This window comes from Mastacembelus armatus, chromosome 14 (assembly GCF_900324485.2).
Source record: "Mastacembelus armatus chromosome 14, fMasArm1.2, whole genome shotgun sequence".
Classification (NCBI taxonomy): Eukaryota; Metazoa; Chordata; class Actinopteri; order Synbranchiformes; family Mastacembelidae; genus Mastacembelus; species Mastacembelus armatus.
In genome coordinates, this window is record NC_046646.1 from 9359262 (window position 1) to 9374152 (window position 14891).

A 14891-nucleotide genomic window follows, 5' to 3' on the forward strand; every position below is an offset into this window, starting at 1 on the left:
TGCCTGTAGTTTTAAAACCAAATGCACTATAATCTGCATAAGCAAATACATATGACTGAAATGTCGGGGTGCAGCATAAATGGAGCAGTATTGTTTTTGTGTAAATTTACATTCTCTTTTTTTTTTACTTTTCATTTGACTGTACACAGAATCTGCCAACTGTTACACAGCATACAGTTTTACAATCCACTCATTCAATCTGACATTAAAGATCAATTTGATTTAGAATCTTTGTCTGTTTTTACATTTCTGAATACCTTCAAGTCAGTTTGCCATTATAATGCTTGTGTAAATGTAGTTCTTATAGTGCAAGCAGATGGCCAAGAGATAAGTTCACATCCTGTTTGCCATGTACACATTTTGAAACAATATTCTAATATAAAGTTTAAATGTCTTATCTACAATTTAGCTCTCTCTCAAGCACCAAACTTTCAACTGCCACCTTTTAAAATATGATTGTAAATCAGTCATAAATTTAAAATTCAGTTAAAAATTTCACATTGACATTTGAAGTTAATTAACTTGTAAGAAGTTTATATTAGTTTTATCCTTCTGCTTTTCATTTTTTTCACTCTATCATCATTAAGGATATTGTTTAAAAACCAAAAATACACCATTTTGCATTGATAAAACCAGTACAGCAAAAATAATTACATTGTTAACTGTTACATGTCCGGCTGGCTTTTTGGCTGATCAAATGCCACTAAAGTAAAAGGTTGTAGCTTAATCTGCTCGGTCATTTGTTAGCATCACAAAACAGAACTTTTTTTCTACAAAATCTTCATAGAATAAGATACACAAGATAAAACATGCACTGGAAAATAACTGCGTACCTTAGGAAATGAGTCAAAAACATACATACTGTCCTACATGGGCTGTACTTCCAAGGTATGCATTTTTGATATAATCTGTGTATTTAATTACATTTGTGTATTTTGTAATTGGAATTTTTCAGATGTGGTAAAAATATCTGAGGTATAAAAGGACATCACTGAAAATATGTTTGTATTATAAATTCCTAGAAGTATTTGTCAAAGATTACAGTTTTTGTTCAAAATGAAACACATGAAAATAGTTTTTGTTAACTAACTGAACAGCTCAGTGCTACGTGAGGAAGCTGATGAAACAAGCAACACCTCGAAGCATGTGATAGGACCAATGACAGGTCAGATGCTACAGGAATTTCTGTTCATGGTGTGCTTTGGCAATATACAATAAACATGGTGATTAAAAAATAAGCTTCCATTAAAAAAATTATATTTTGATATTTATACATGCAAAGCGTTTTGCTTGTTCACAGATTTAAAAAAATAGTGTTTGAAAAATGTATTTACACAATTTTGCAAGCTCAAAGTAAATGTATTTTAGTGAGAAAGATTTCTTATTTTATTTTGATGCCTGTTCTTGAATGAATATTGTGCTTTTGTACTAAGCATTTTGATATACAGTCGTTTTGCCCATTACTGCGAATACTTTGTGTATCTGCCATGAAATATAAAATATGCAGTTGTTGTTATTTTGGATAATGTCCCATGCCTTTGACAATAACGTTAATATACTGGGTGTTCACACTTACTGTGTGTTCTACATGAGGCACCATATATTGATAGCCTTCTTTTAGGATCAGAGCATAATTTGAACTCATCATGTATGAAAAACAAAATATATTAAAAGATGCCTCTCAGCATTTTGTCTTAAACAGACAAGGATTTAAACATAATTATTGCAAATTGAAAATATTGTTAAAAATGTAATAATGTAAATTGACAGACAGTGCCTTTTCCAAGTGATTCATCAGATTTTGCTGCTTAAAGTCTTCCTTTCACCATGAATAAATGTCAAATTAAAATGTTTAAACTGTTTGCCTGCAAATTACTGCCATTACTACTAACACCACTGTTTCTGTCACAGCAGGTAACTTAAGTATGAAACCAGTTAAGCTGATGTTTGGTGTAACTTTATGCTCCATGTTTGTTTAAATGTATTTAACATTCAGTTTGTGAAGGTTTATACATTAACTTTATACTGTATGACCAAATCATACTCATTAGATGTGTCACATCCTGCTGTTGTATATCTGTTGTATATCTGCTGTTATATCTAATTGCAGTTTTGCATTGAGCCACAAGGGGGCAGTTTACCCTCAGTCTTATGTGGATGATGTTCATTATCTAAAAGTGATTCAGTTCATTTACATCAGTGAACATTTAGTCAAGGATAGTTAGATTGTCAGAAATAGAAAAGTCAACATGACTTTGAGGATAATTTTTCTCAATGTAAACTCAGAACAGAGTTTTAAAACAGTCTGAATCTCATTCACTAGATAACTACATATAGTTATATAGGACATCCAAAGCCACTAGGACCCTTACTGCTTTGGAAGTAGTTCTGAAACTTAGTTTTCTGCAAACATTTTAAAATGGTAAACAGTCTACACAGAAATATGTGCCAGAGTTGTTTTTTTCCCCTGTTGAAAAACAACTTGCATATTTGTTACATTTTGAAATCGTACGTAGAGCATTCAGCTTAAGACTCAAACACAAATATTTAATAGGACCAGTGACTGACAGGTGGCAGATGTAAAAGTCTGTATTTGATTTGCAATTTAAACCCATGAATGCAGGCACAAAGTGCAGACGGCATCTGTCACTCCTATTTAAAAAAATGCACATTTCCACAGCCACAAGCTCCTGTCACCTGAGTTGAGCATCTCTGAACATTTCATAGCATCTTATCAGCAGTAGCATTACTAATTCCCTCTTCTGCTTGCAGTACCTGAATATATATGTAAATTTTTCCAAATAAGGCAGTTGTCAGAATTTTCAGCTCTGCAACAGGAAATTCAGTTAATTCTTGTTAAAGCACTTGATGAAAATCAACCATCTCTTTCTCAACCTCAGAGGGAGGTAGTGTCGTTCATTGCCAACTTCCCCTATATGTGTGGTATTAGTGGCCTGAAAAGGGTGTTGAAATAGTACACACTCTAAACTACGACTCACAATTACACGGTTCACTCAGAATAGCTGGAAATTGCTTTGCTTGCTTCATTCTTCATCTAAGAACTGTAATTACATCTCTTTCAAGTTCTTTGCTATATATTACATTATTCTCACATATCCAAATATCTTGTTCTGTGACCAAATTACAGTTTTGTCTAATGACATTGCTCCATGGTCTTAATAATATTTGGAAATTAAAAAGTCATTCCTTCACCTGCCCTTTCAAGATCTGCTTTTCTTTTTCTATTACATCCCTGTTTCTTTGCTTCTCCTACCAGTTTCACTCCCAGGCTACTATGAAACATGGTAAAAACATATCATTTTCATATGTTACTGTTTACAGAAGATAAAGATGTATGATCACATTGCACACATGCGGTGGGAGAATTATCCAAATCCTTTACTTGAAAACAAGTAATTACAAGAAGAAATCCTGCATTCGAATCCTACTTAAAAACTACTATATATATCTAATATCTAGTATCTAAAGTACAAGTGCTAATTATGTTTCTGGATTAATACGCTGGATTAATGTGTATGTTGAACTTTACTAGTTGTCTAATACTGGACCAATTTGAAGTAATCAAACTGTGGAAAACTTACTACAGCAGTGCATCTACAAGATGTTTTCACTGACAGCAGTGGTATGAAAATCTGAAAAGGAACCAATGACTAACGCTACAGCTGTCAGACAGATTTGTAGTGAAGTAGAAGTAAGTAGAAGTAAGTAGTTTCACAATACAAATACTGCAATAAAGTAACGTAGATGTAACGGTAACCTTGTTGTTAAGTACTGTATTTGAGTAAATGTACTTACTGATGCTCCAGTGCCGTGTACATACATGTACAGAGGATGTGCACTGTATAAGCTACTCACTCACTGGGCAGCGGCGAGGCAGTCAGACTTAAATGGGCTAACACTAATTTATAAGACGTACAGGCCACAGGTCGCCAAATATAGATTTTTTTTTTTTTATTTCAATGTGTGATGTTAAGTCTGAGGACAGTACAAACAGTATATTAATTCAATATCAGAAAGTCAACAATTCACACTTTAAACGGTTGTGGGTCAAATGCCCAGTCACCCCTGCTCTCAGAGCTGGTACCGTCTAGGAAGGAACAAAGACCAAAGTATAAACTGTAGCAAATTCAAGTTTAAAAAATAAACAAAGTATTCAGTAATAAAACAATGTTTAATAAAGTGAAACACAGCAGTGTGGTGCATTGGGGAAATCTGGAAACATTGTCCCTTCAAGTCATGGTCTCTGTGTAGAAACAGTTTGTTCATCAGTGTCTTTCAAACATCTTAATGAATGAATTAGTTTTAAAGCTGCTGGAATTAGTTGATTCAGCACGTCTAACGAAACCTTTAAATAACTCATTAGAAGGTTTCTGATGTGCCACCCCTCGTAGGCATGGACGGTTGAGTTTCTAGTATAACCTAACTATATTAGATATACAGCTGCATATTTAATTTGCCACTTTAGCACATATTTTAAAAAACTATATATTAAAATCAAAGAAGTAGGGCTAAAGCATGGCACTAGCTGATATTCTCTTAAAATGGACAGATAATTTATACTATATACATTCAGGAACATTGAATTCAGTTTCCATGGGTTTGCATATTTAGTGAGTAACATAATGTGACTGTTTTAATGAACACAGTTCACACAGTGTAGAGCTGTTTCAAGGGTGAAGGAGCATCATAGGAGCTTGTGCATTATATAATATTATGGAGACTAAAGTCTGACAGGTTAATATGCTGACTGAACACTGAGAAGATTCAGTGTTCAGTCAGTTTGTAAATTAAGGAAGTTAAGCATACAGTACAGTTGTAGCTGCAGAGGGAAGTCAAGTGACTGATTCATTGTGCATTGGTTCAGAGACAGATGGGGAAGTTACAATGCATTGTGTATGGGTTAACACATTCTGGTTGCTGCAAAAAATTAAAAAAAAAAAAAACCCAAAGTATTCTCTCAGAGTATTCTTTAATCCTATGCCAATAAAAAGTAACGTTTGCATTGTCTGCCTTGTTGAGTCTAGACATTATGAAATCAATGAAGGGGCTGAGTACTGGGTGGGCTGGTTATGTAGGCTGATAGTAAGTTGTTGGGTGCCGTGTGCCAAAGTAATGTCCAACACCACAGGAAGAACATGCGGTAGTCCTGTTCTTTCCTTGGCTGACCGACAGACCACCAATCACAAGTGTAGACCAAACCCTGTGATGCGTAACAGCAGGAGCAGGAAAAGTGACTGCGGACATTATTGTCAGTAGCCTGATATAGAATGATCAAACAGACCATGCCGTTATTCTTCAGCTCATGCTTAAAATTGCACCATCTACACTCTGCACGACTGCTGTAAGTGTAAAATGATTAAATCTCACATGGGCGCTCACCACTTCCTTAATTTTCAATAGTATGAACTTACAGTTCTATAAGCATATTCTGAACAAAACTGTAAGAACACATGAATGTCACAAAAGGTGAACTAAATTGACAAATATGTCTCAGCAAAACCATTATCTCAAAAGCCGTGAGCCACGAAAGGCTTCACCAGCATTTCACAACCATGACATGTTGACACTTTATTTCCACATATTTCCTGAGAGCTAGCTTTGCAGTTATCTTCCTTGTTTTGACTTCCTCTTTGCAGCGATGAAGCTCAATGGTCAAACGAACTGTCTTGTGCACAGTGTCATCATTGTGAACTCTTGCTAGAGGAAAGAAGAGCGGTGCACTCGAACTCATCTGCATTAGCAACAACAGGTAACAGATTGGCAATCTAATTTTTGAAATGCTTAGTGTAGAAAAAAATACCATCTTAACGTGAAAGATATATATATTCATGGTATATTTCTGTATTAGGTGTTTTGTATGATTGAGTGCCGCAGGTGACCTGTTGATTTATTCTGCAGAGCCATCTTTGACTTTGCCAGAGATCAGGCCCCCCACTTAGTGTATTTGACAAGCTGAGTTGGACACTCTGTATCAGCGAGTGTCAGTTTGTCAAATACCCCAAGTGAGGTGTCACTTGTCTACAAATTGAGGTCATCTTGAGTTACTCTACACACTGACCAGCCAGCTCCACACGATGAGCTATTGCATCAACTGGTGGATTAAACTGATTTTCCGGTGACTTTCAACGACATAGACAAGGAACAATGTTTACAGAGGTGAAAGTTTAGTGATGGGGACTGACAGGTGGTTTGTTATTGTATCATCTTTACAGCTGTCACTTGAGAAAAAACTGTTTTTTTTTTTTAATAGACAAGATTATCTAAAAATATTATTCAAAACCCATACCAACAACCTAAATATAAGCTTTGAGTGTCAAAATATGTCTAAGATGTAAATGCACAAAAATAAAAAAAACATTTTGCATTGTTGTGTGTAACAGCAAATCCATAAAAAAATATTTATGTATTTTCAGTTTCTGTTTCAAACAAGTCTAAAGGGATATTACCCATCCAGAAGGCTATCAGCATATCTGGAAACTGTTCAGGAATAAGTTTCATTTAAGATTTTGTTAAATTCTTTTGTTCAACTTTAGTGAAAATGCACTCTCTCTACCAAAGTGTAGGGCCATGTCCTGTCAGTTTCAAAAGTGAGAATCACACTTCAGCTTGGCCAGGATGCAGGGGGTAGTAAAACAAACAGTGATCCTGCAGCCTCAAGTGTCCTGATGTGTCTTCTGAATCATGTAGGGATTCCCTGTGATAAATGCATGTATAATAAAAATGAATTAAGTACAGTTTCTACAAGCTGATGTGTGACCTCTCATGTGTTATATTCACTTTGTGAAGCATGTGAAGTGCTGCAGACAGAAGCTTATCATCCAACTGACTTCTCAAAGACAATGCTTATCAGGGTGCCTTACATTTCCTGTTCCTGTGTGGACAAGCTGCATTTCCTATATATGAATGGCCACAATCACTCACTAACTATTCTGTTCTTGTTAACTTCTAGGTCAGCACCAACGTTGCACCAGATGAGGTTTCCTGTCATAAAGGTTTTTAAAAGTCTTAAATTGTATTACAATTAGTGGGCAGCATGCACACCTACAGCACTGCCTCTATCAGTGTCTACTACTGTGCATAATTGCATGGGGAAGCTGGTAGCACATGGTGTGAATCGTGCACATGGACTTGGCGCCAAAAATGAAATTGATTTTTTAAATTTTTTTTTTATTACACTGCTCCTGTGGTTTGCATCTGCATCAAAGATGAGCACCCTGTTCAAATTAGAATGTGTGCTGAACCTGTTCAATATGAGCAACATGATAATGTTCAGCCTCATGTCTTGACTGCATGTCCAGAGCTTGTTTCACTGGCACTTCCACATACAGTTTCATTATTGAGCTGCATCCTGTCCGTTTGGATTTCTTTAATTGCATTGGTAAGCACTGCAGCAACTGTGTCATGCTGCCCTCACTGATTTCCAGATAACATTTTTGAAGGTTGTCCAAATGTCAAATTGTTCTCTACTCTGAAACTGAGTCGTCTAGCTTCCAAGGTTACTGGATATATCCTTAAATTAACAATGGTCTGGAACAAGATTCAAAACATCTGAATAACTGAGCCTGTAAAGGGATCCTCTATGTGTTTATAAGATCAGCTCTCCATTAAACATCTTGAATGATAGGTGAGCCTTCTTCACACTGATGGGCGAGCCAGGCTGAAAGTGTGGTGATGCAATTTTTAAATTAAAATTAAATTTCACTGAACGAGAGCAGAGGGTCTCCAGTAAGTTAAACTGTATGTGACCTTATGCACTTGTGTTACTGGACCCTCATTTTCAAAATGTAGTTAAAATCGCATCTTGCTGACATCAATGAAAATTATAGAAAAGTGAGACATACAGTTATTGTCGGTCACTCATTTTAGCTTTAAATAGCTGAAATAGCTTTAAATAGCTTATAAACTGTGCGTCTGTTTGTTTTCATTTCTTTTCTTCACTGCTGTGTTCTGTGAGGCATTTGTTGCTGTAATTCACTTTGCCCAGCAAGTGGTGGCAGAGCTTTATTCTTTGGTTAGTTTTATGTTAATGAGATGATAATGAAAATTATGCTTACACAAATAAAATCGTTTACCTAATCAGTCTAAAACATGTTCTGAAACATTATCTACAATAATCCGATAAATGCTTGATATAAGGCCATTGTAAAACATATTTTTAAACACTTAGCAGACAAATACTGTTTATTTATTCAGCACTTATCAAGATCAGAAGCCACAAAGTGGCCCATAATGAAGATAAGAATCAAATGAAAGCAAGAGCAGCAGTCATGAAATGCAGACAAAGTAAAATACCAAAACACAAAAAGTATAAACTCTGATACAAAAGCATCTCATAACAAGTGAGTCTTTAAAGTCATTTGTCCACAGAGCTGCAGCAAAAATAAGAACTTCTCTTTCTGCCAGCAAAACTTTTAAAGAACTGAGAAAAATATGTAGATGCTGTTGTGCACAGTACATGACAATAAAATGCAACAACGTCTGGTCTGGTCTGTAGCTAAGACCCATTTCAGCAAAACAAGCCCAACAAGACTTTTATGGCAGCACAGCTTTAACTGTGGACTTTGCCTCTTGATTCATTTCTTTTCATCTTTATATTATTTTAATGCCTTAATTTATCTTAAAGCCTTGAGTGTATGCAGTTTTAGAGTATTCAATTTTAGAGTATTCAAGCTGGGCGCTAATGATCGATAACGTAATGAAGTAACGCACTTTTTTGTGAACTGTATTAAACTACAAAACAAACAAACTCTAAGCCAAAACATGATTCAGTATTATGTACATGCACAGGTAAGGTCTGCAGTCTGACAGTGGGATGGAGGTTAAGAGTGTGACGAGGTCCACACCAGCTGCCATTTATTTTCAAACCCTCTCAACCATGTGAAGTAACATCATTTATGTCACCACACAAAGAGAATTAACGACTTTTGTTTGGATGTGTTCTTGATGGGATTTTAGTCTGTTTGTCCAAAAGAAGAAAAAGTCAAGGTGGTGCTGTGATGTCTATGTCATGACCACCTTTATCACTCATTTCAGGTACATTCGTCTAAATGTTTTCACATGAAAGTAATACTGGGATTATTGAGTTTGTCAGATTCTGTGTCATCCTCGCTAAAATAAAATCCATAATATATCTAATCACAGAGAAACATTTGTATGTATCAGAAAATAAGGCCCTAACTTTGTATAATTATTCACACCAAAGAAATGATAATACTGTGAAGGGAGACTTTATTAATGAGGGGATAATGTAGGAGCCTTATAGGTGCAAAGGTGAAAGACCCACTGACTAAGTAAAACGCATCCCTCACACAAATTTCCACCTCACCCCAGCCCCCTTTTCCAGTCATGAGGAATTGTATGGTGGCTGTCACCATAAAACAAAACACAATTCCCACTCTAGAGCCAGTGTTTGGTTTGTCTCTTCTGGGCTATGTCGAAATATGATGGCTGCCTTCATGGAAGGAGATGCCTACCCATGTTGATCTAAAATGCTCATTCTAAGATGAAAAAAAAGAGGATGTTACATATATATGAATACTATATACTATTTCTGTTAATAGATCGCTCTAAATGTTACACATTGAGCTTTAAAGGAGGGTATCGTAAAAAAAAACTGCACTGAAGTGCGTAATCCTAAACTGATATATGTGGCGTGGAATCAAATGTCCTCACAGAGTGGAATATATGAAACTACCTTGTCATACTGTGACAATAAACCAGCATGAAAAAAAGGTTTTAATCCTTCTATGTGAAATCATCTGCTGTTTTGCAAAACTCTGACTTCAAGGATAAAACTGCTGCTAAACATGTAATATTTTTCTCTTATGTTTAAATCCAAAAAGCATAGCACTATAGATTTTTTTGTAACACCATATTTCTCACAGCTCCTTCGTCTCATCAACTCATTGTCAACAGCCCAGTGCCGTGCCAGACTACGACAGCTGCAGGCCTCCTAAAAGCTGATAACCTTCTAGCTTAGCGTGCTTGATATGTTTGCTGATAAAGCCCACAAAGTAAAGAGAACAGTGTGGCACAGCAGAACAAATTATGTTAACAGGACACCTGCACGATTTTTAAATTATTTAAAATTACAATCACCTGTGTTGTTAGCCTACTACCCCTATGGCACAGTATTTCCTTCACATAGCAATACTGAACCCTGCTGGTGATTCACTGGTACTAGTGGTGATCGATGACCCTGCCAACAATAAAACTATCCACAAGAATCCAATGAACAAATGCTTTTCACAATAAACCCAGCCAGAAAAGAAATGGAAACAAGCTACAGTTTCAAAAACATCTGAACTAGCCTATTTCATAAACCCTCTCTAGCTGCCATGACTTGTTTTTTTGTTTTTATTTTATTGCGAATGTCTGATGCAGCCTCTCAAAACTTGGTTCATTACCAAGTCGGAACTGCTAGTTACCAAAATACACAAAACTGACTGATAGCAATGGGGAGTCACTCTGAATGTATAACAGATGCTTTCTGCAAAATCAGTTGTCTTTACATCAACGCCAAGAGAGTGTTTCGGCACACCACACAAAGCACAGGTAACCTCAGAGTTTTAAAGTGAGTGACTCTGCAGCTAAAGTTAATGGGTATAGGTCATGTCGTGGGACTTACATTAGTGGGTGGGGTCCAGAGATAATTGTGGGTAATAAGGTCCACTACCCTGGATTGCGTCTGTGGGTTTGCAAAATCTGACCCATGCAACACTCTGCACCATCAGTATCAGTGACACATAATGACATAAAAAAAAAGCAAAACATCAGCTGCTATTACTTGCTACTTTCATACCATCAAAAAAAAGATATTCTCATAGAACATGGCTCAGACTCCTTCAGCTTTTTAGAGTAAACATCTGAAAAACAATGATTTTTGAGCAGTAGAAATTGTTAGTGGACAGTATGAATTCTGTGAAAACGGGAACTTTTCTCTTTGCAGCTTTCTTTTAACTAGACCCTGTAGTTTCCCTAGTCAAGAGAAAAGTAAGGTAATGGCGATGCACTGCACAGGTACATCACCAGCACATTTTGTTTTGGGTTTAGCCAGTCGCAGTCTCAGACAGAGCAATCTTCCAAAAAACCTTTGACTTGTTTGATGTATAAGCCGTAAAAGAGCTGTATATGTTGTATATTTAAGATATATTGGATTTTTGGGAAGCCTGTTTCTCTAACTGCTCAATTTGTTATATCAAGAATAAATTGTGCCACATAGATAATGTTGTTTGTTTAGGCGACAAAACCAGTTTTAAAAAAACCATTCTACCCCTTCCAGTCTTCCAGTATAATGATACCACCTCCGTACACCATGCCGCTGAACCTGCCACAGGAGTTGTTGATTCAGTTTTACACATTACTCATCGAGCTGTCATTATAACGAGCAGGATCCATGTCTCTTCCATTTCTCAAAACTTGACATATCAGTCCTACTAAGGCTGCTTGGCAGTAGACACAATTATAGGGAGGATATAAAACACAATAAAACAAGTTAGACTGTTCTTAGTATCTGCCAATGTTTGCAGGTCCTGATGCCAAAATGACAAATTAGGTCATTTTCAGCTTAGTCCAAAATCACATAAGTATCAGTTGCAGTTGTATCTTCTACCATGGAACATCCTGAGGGTTGTCTCTGTCCTACTTTACAAATACTCATAAAGTGGATGTCACTGCTGGCTAAACAAAACAAAGCCGTCTACATTGTTGGTTCATTCAAATACTTCTTTGTATAATGAGAAGCCCTAGATAGTTTGCCTTGACTACTGATGTCAAACGCCTTTTTGACAAACTTTCAAGAATAGTCCCATTGTGGTAGCCCTCTTCCAAGAACAGAACAGGTTCCGTTTCTTGTACCACTGCAAACAGGAGAATATAGAATATAGTGGTATCTATATTTTAAAATGCATGGCCAAGTATCACATCAGGAAAGTACTCACTGGCTATAAATAAATGTCATCAAGGTGAGCGACGTTACATTTTCCTCCATTCTAAAGCTCTCACTAAGTCCCTGTCAGTCAGCAGCACATGGGTAAAAAAATAAATAAATCACTTCACAACTGAGATTCATCACTTTGTTAGTTAGCTGACTACAAATAGTTTGAGCAGTTTTTAGTTGGGCCCATGTCCCTGTCAGTATGAATACATAATAATAGTAGTTATTCCTGAACTTTCCATTGTGACATGGCGTGGTTGAACCATACTGATTTGGTTACACAGATAATATTTGTTAATAGGATTAATTTGTTGTTGTTTTTAGTCATTTCATAGAATTTGATGACAATAAGAAAAAAGAACTATGCCAAATCGGGGAAGTACTGATTCAACAGTGACATCATGATTTTATTGTTACTCTCCTTTCAGTCATATGTGACTCTCAGAAATGTCTAAGGAGCAAAACTGCAATAAATTGTGTTGCTAAGTAAGTCTGAAATGTGGCTGTATTAAACAAAAAGGACAACACCCTGATTAATAATAACCTCCTGCTTTCTGTGCTGTTTGTTAAATGTACTGGGGAATTTTCTTTTCTTTTCTTTTCTCTTTTTTTTTGGCGCTCTCCATCAGCTTATTTCAGTAGTGATTAAATGAAACACAAATAACAGACCATATAAGTTGATGTTGCAGAAAAGCAAACTACCTAAGCACTGCCTTTTCTACTCAGTGTTGCAGCGTGACCCCGTTCAGTGTGGATGTTGCACTTTCAGTGTCACTCTGACTTGTGCTTGGAGGAGCCAAGCATCCTTGTGGAAGAGATTGTTAATTGAGGTAGAAACATTAAAGGGGGATTACTTGTTCCTTGCCCGCTACTAAAAAAGTTATTCAAACAGAAACATCACTGAGCTCAGATAATTGCTTTTCAGTGACAGACTGAACATCATTAATATGTTCAGTCGTATCTCATTCAATGATACTTGATTGAGGAAGAGAGTTTTATTTGAGAGGATCATTTTGATGGGTAAGATATGGCTGAAAGGTATAAATAAGAGAGAGGGTCTGCTATGTTAAAAATGAATTTCACAAATGCTACAGAATTAGCATTTTTGGGATTTTCCCACAACTCCCTCTTCTTAGGTAGAACATAATGTAAAAATGAGTAAAACAAAAAATAATACATCGCATTCATTCTGCAAAATGAATGCGTATTTGCATTTATAAAGGAAATACTCTAGTTCTGATAGGGTTTTGCAGCAGTAACAAGTAAAATGTGAGATTTAATTCAAGCTCATCTGTGTTAACGATGTCACGTTCTCATGTGTTGACTCTACAAATGTCTGTTTTTAGTTTATAAATCATAAAATTGTGGACCACATAGCTGGCCATATAAATCAGCATCGGGGTAACACCATAATGCTTAATTGACAAGAAAGAAAGTAAGACTTTTGCACATCAACTGAGTATGAAGTTTATATCTAAGGTTATGAGTTTGGCAAGAGTGAAGTTTTTATGTTTATCAAAAACAGAAAACTTGGAAAGAAGTTCGGCGTTAGACTTTCTGAGTTGTCTGCTACAAACAAACCTTTTAGGCACAGTTTTAAACTTCTTTTTGTACCATGCTGTGCAACGCCTGCACCAGATTAACATTTCGTTTTTTCATTAAAGTATATTTTTCTTTAATGAAAACTGATGGAAATCCATAGTTTTGAAAAAAAAAACTGTAGTTAGGTATTTGCCATCATTTCTAACAACAGAATAATTTTCTACAACTTTTATTATGACGTTAACATGTGACCATTAGTTTTTGGCTCTGTTCCTTTACTTCGCCACAATGACTTCACAGTTTGACTTAGTGACTCAAAGGACCATAATCACATTAACATGTTTTGTCCCATTCACTGCTGTACAAATAACTTCATTTCACGGCTAATTCTGCAAACAGGGTCCACTACTTCTGTTTAGGACAAGATATTGCCAGTCTAAACTTTACTTTTTGTTTTAGGTCAAATACTCCTACACCAAAGTGCAGCCTTGCCTCACAGAGCCGCTACCATGCTACTGTAGCCAGATTATTACAGTATAAATATTTAAAGGCACAATATGTAATCTGCTTAAGGTTTGTTATATGTTGTCAGCCGCACATCGATATTCTGAGGTAATGCCAATTACTTTCCACACCTTATGGACATTAAATTACAATTACTGACTGATTCCTGAAATGGTAGAAAACATCCAAAAATCTGCTATTTTGTATTTTACAGTTGAAATGTAAATGGTTTGCAGTTAAGGAGTTAAAACTAATTGCATTACAGATTCATAAGCAAATCTAATTATTGTTACAAACCCCACACCCCCCTTCTCCCCATATGGGGGTAACTATTATGCTACACTGATGTACACTGTTGTTTACATAGCTGCCCAATGACAACCATATCTAATAAATAAACCGTGTCTTTTTCTGCTCCTGCCAATGAATGAGGAGAGCGAGGGCTGCAGAAGTACAACTAACGTAGTACAACTAAAGTAACTGTATTGTTAGATTGGCCCCTTTGACAAAGAAACTGACCTCTATTAACACAATATTTCTGGCTGTACTTAACTTTAACTTTTGATATAAAGATATTCCAGCTAATACAAAAACTGGAGCCAGATTTGACTCAAAGTCAATTCAAATTTCATGTCAGTCCCAACAATGTGAAAATATCATGTCAAAGAGAGAACTGCAGTGTAATCTTAGATAGTGTAGTTTAAATGACATGAGTAAGATGAAATAGATGCTCTTGAAATTATTAGATTTGAGAAGCTGAGGCCCCTAACTTAATCTCCTGTGTTGAGCAATGCTGGAGGATTATAATCTAAATAGGTGGCTGGATAAACAAAGACAGTTATGGCACAATTCCAACCATAAGTTATTTATTTTAAAGTGACCAACCTCT

The 14891-nt window shown here is 36.1% G+C and overlaps 1 protein-coding gene and 1 long non-coding RNA gene across 2 annotated transcripts in view; both read left to right on the forward strand.

Annotated features, from left to right (window-relative positions):
* The window catches only part of msna (moesin a), a 13887-nt gene extending 13394 nt beyond the window's left edge, over positions 1-493 (forward strand). The window contains exon 13 of the mRNA XM_026329394.2: positions 1-493. This exon is cut by the window's left edge and continues 642 nt beyond it. The gene's annotated coding sequence lies outside the window, so the exon portion shown is untranslated.
* A 5179-nt stretch (positions 494-5672) lies between these two features.
* Positions 5673-6765, forward strand: LOC113143613 (uncharacterized). The gene is made up of 2 exons (XR_003297049.1): positions 5673-5770; positions 5920-6765. It is a non-coding gene; the product is annotated as an uncharacterized LOC113143613 (long non-coding RNA).
* Positions 6766-14891: the final 8126 nt, after the last annotated feature.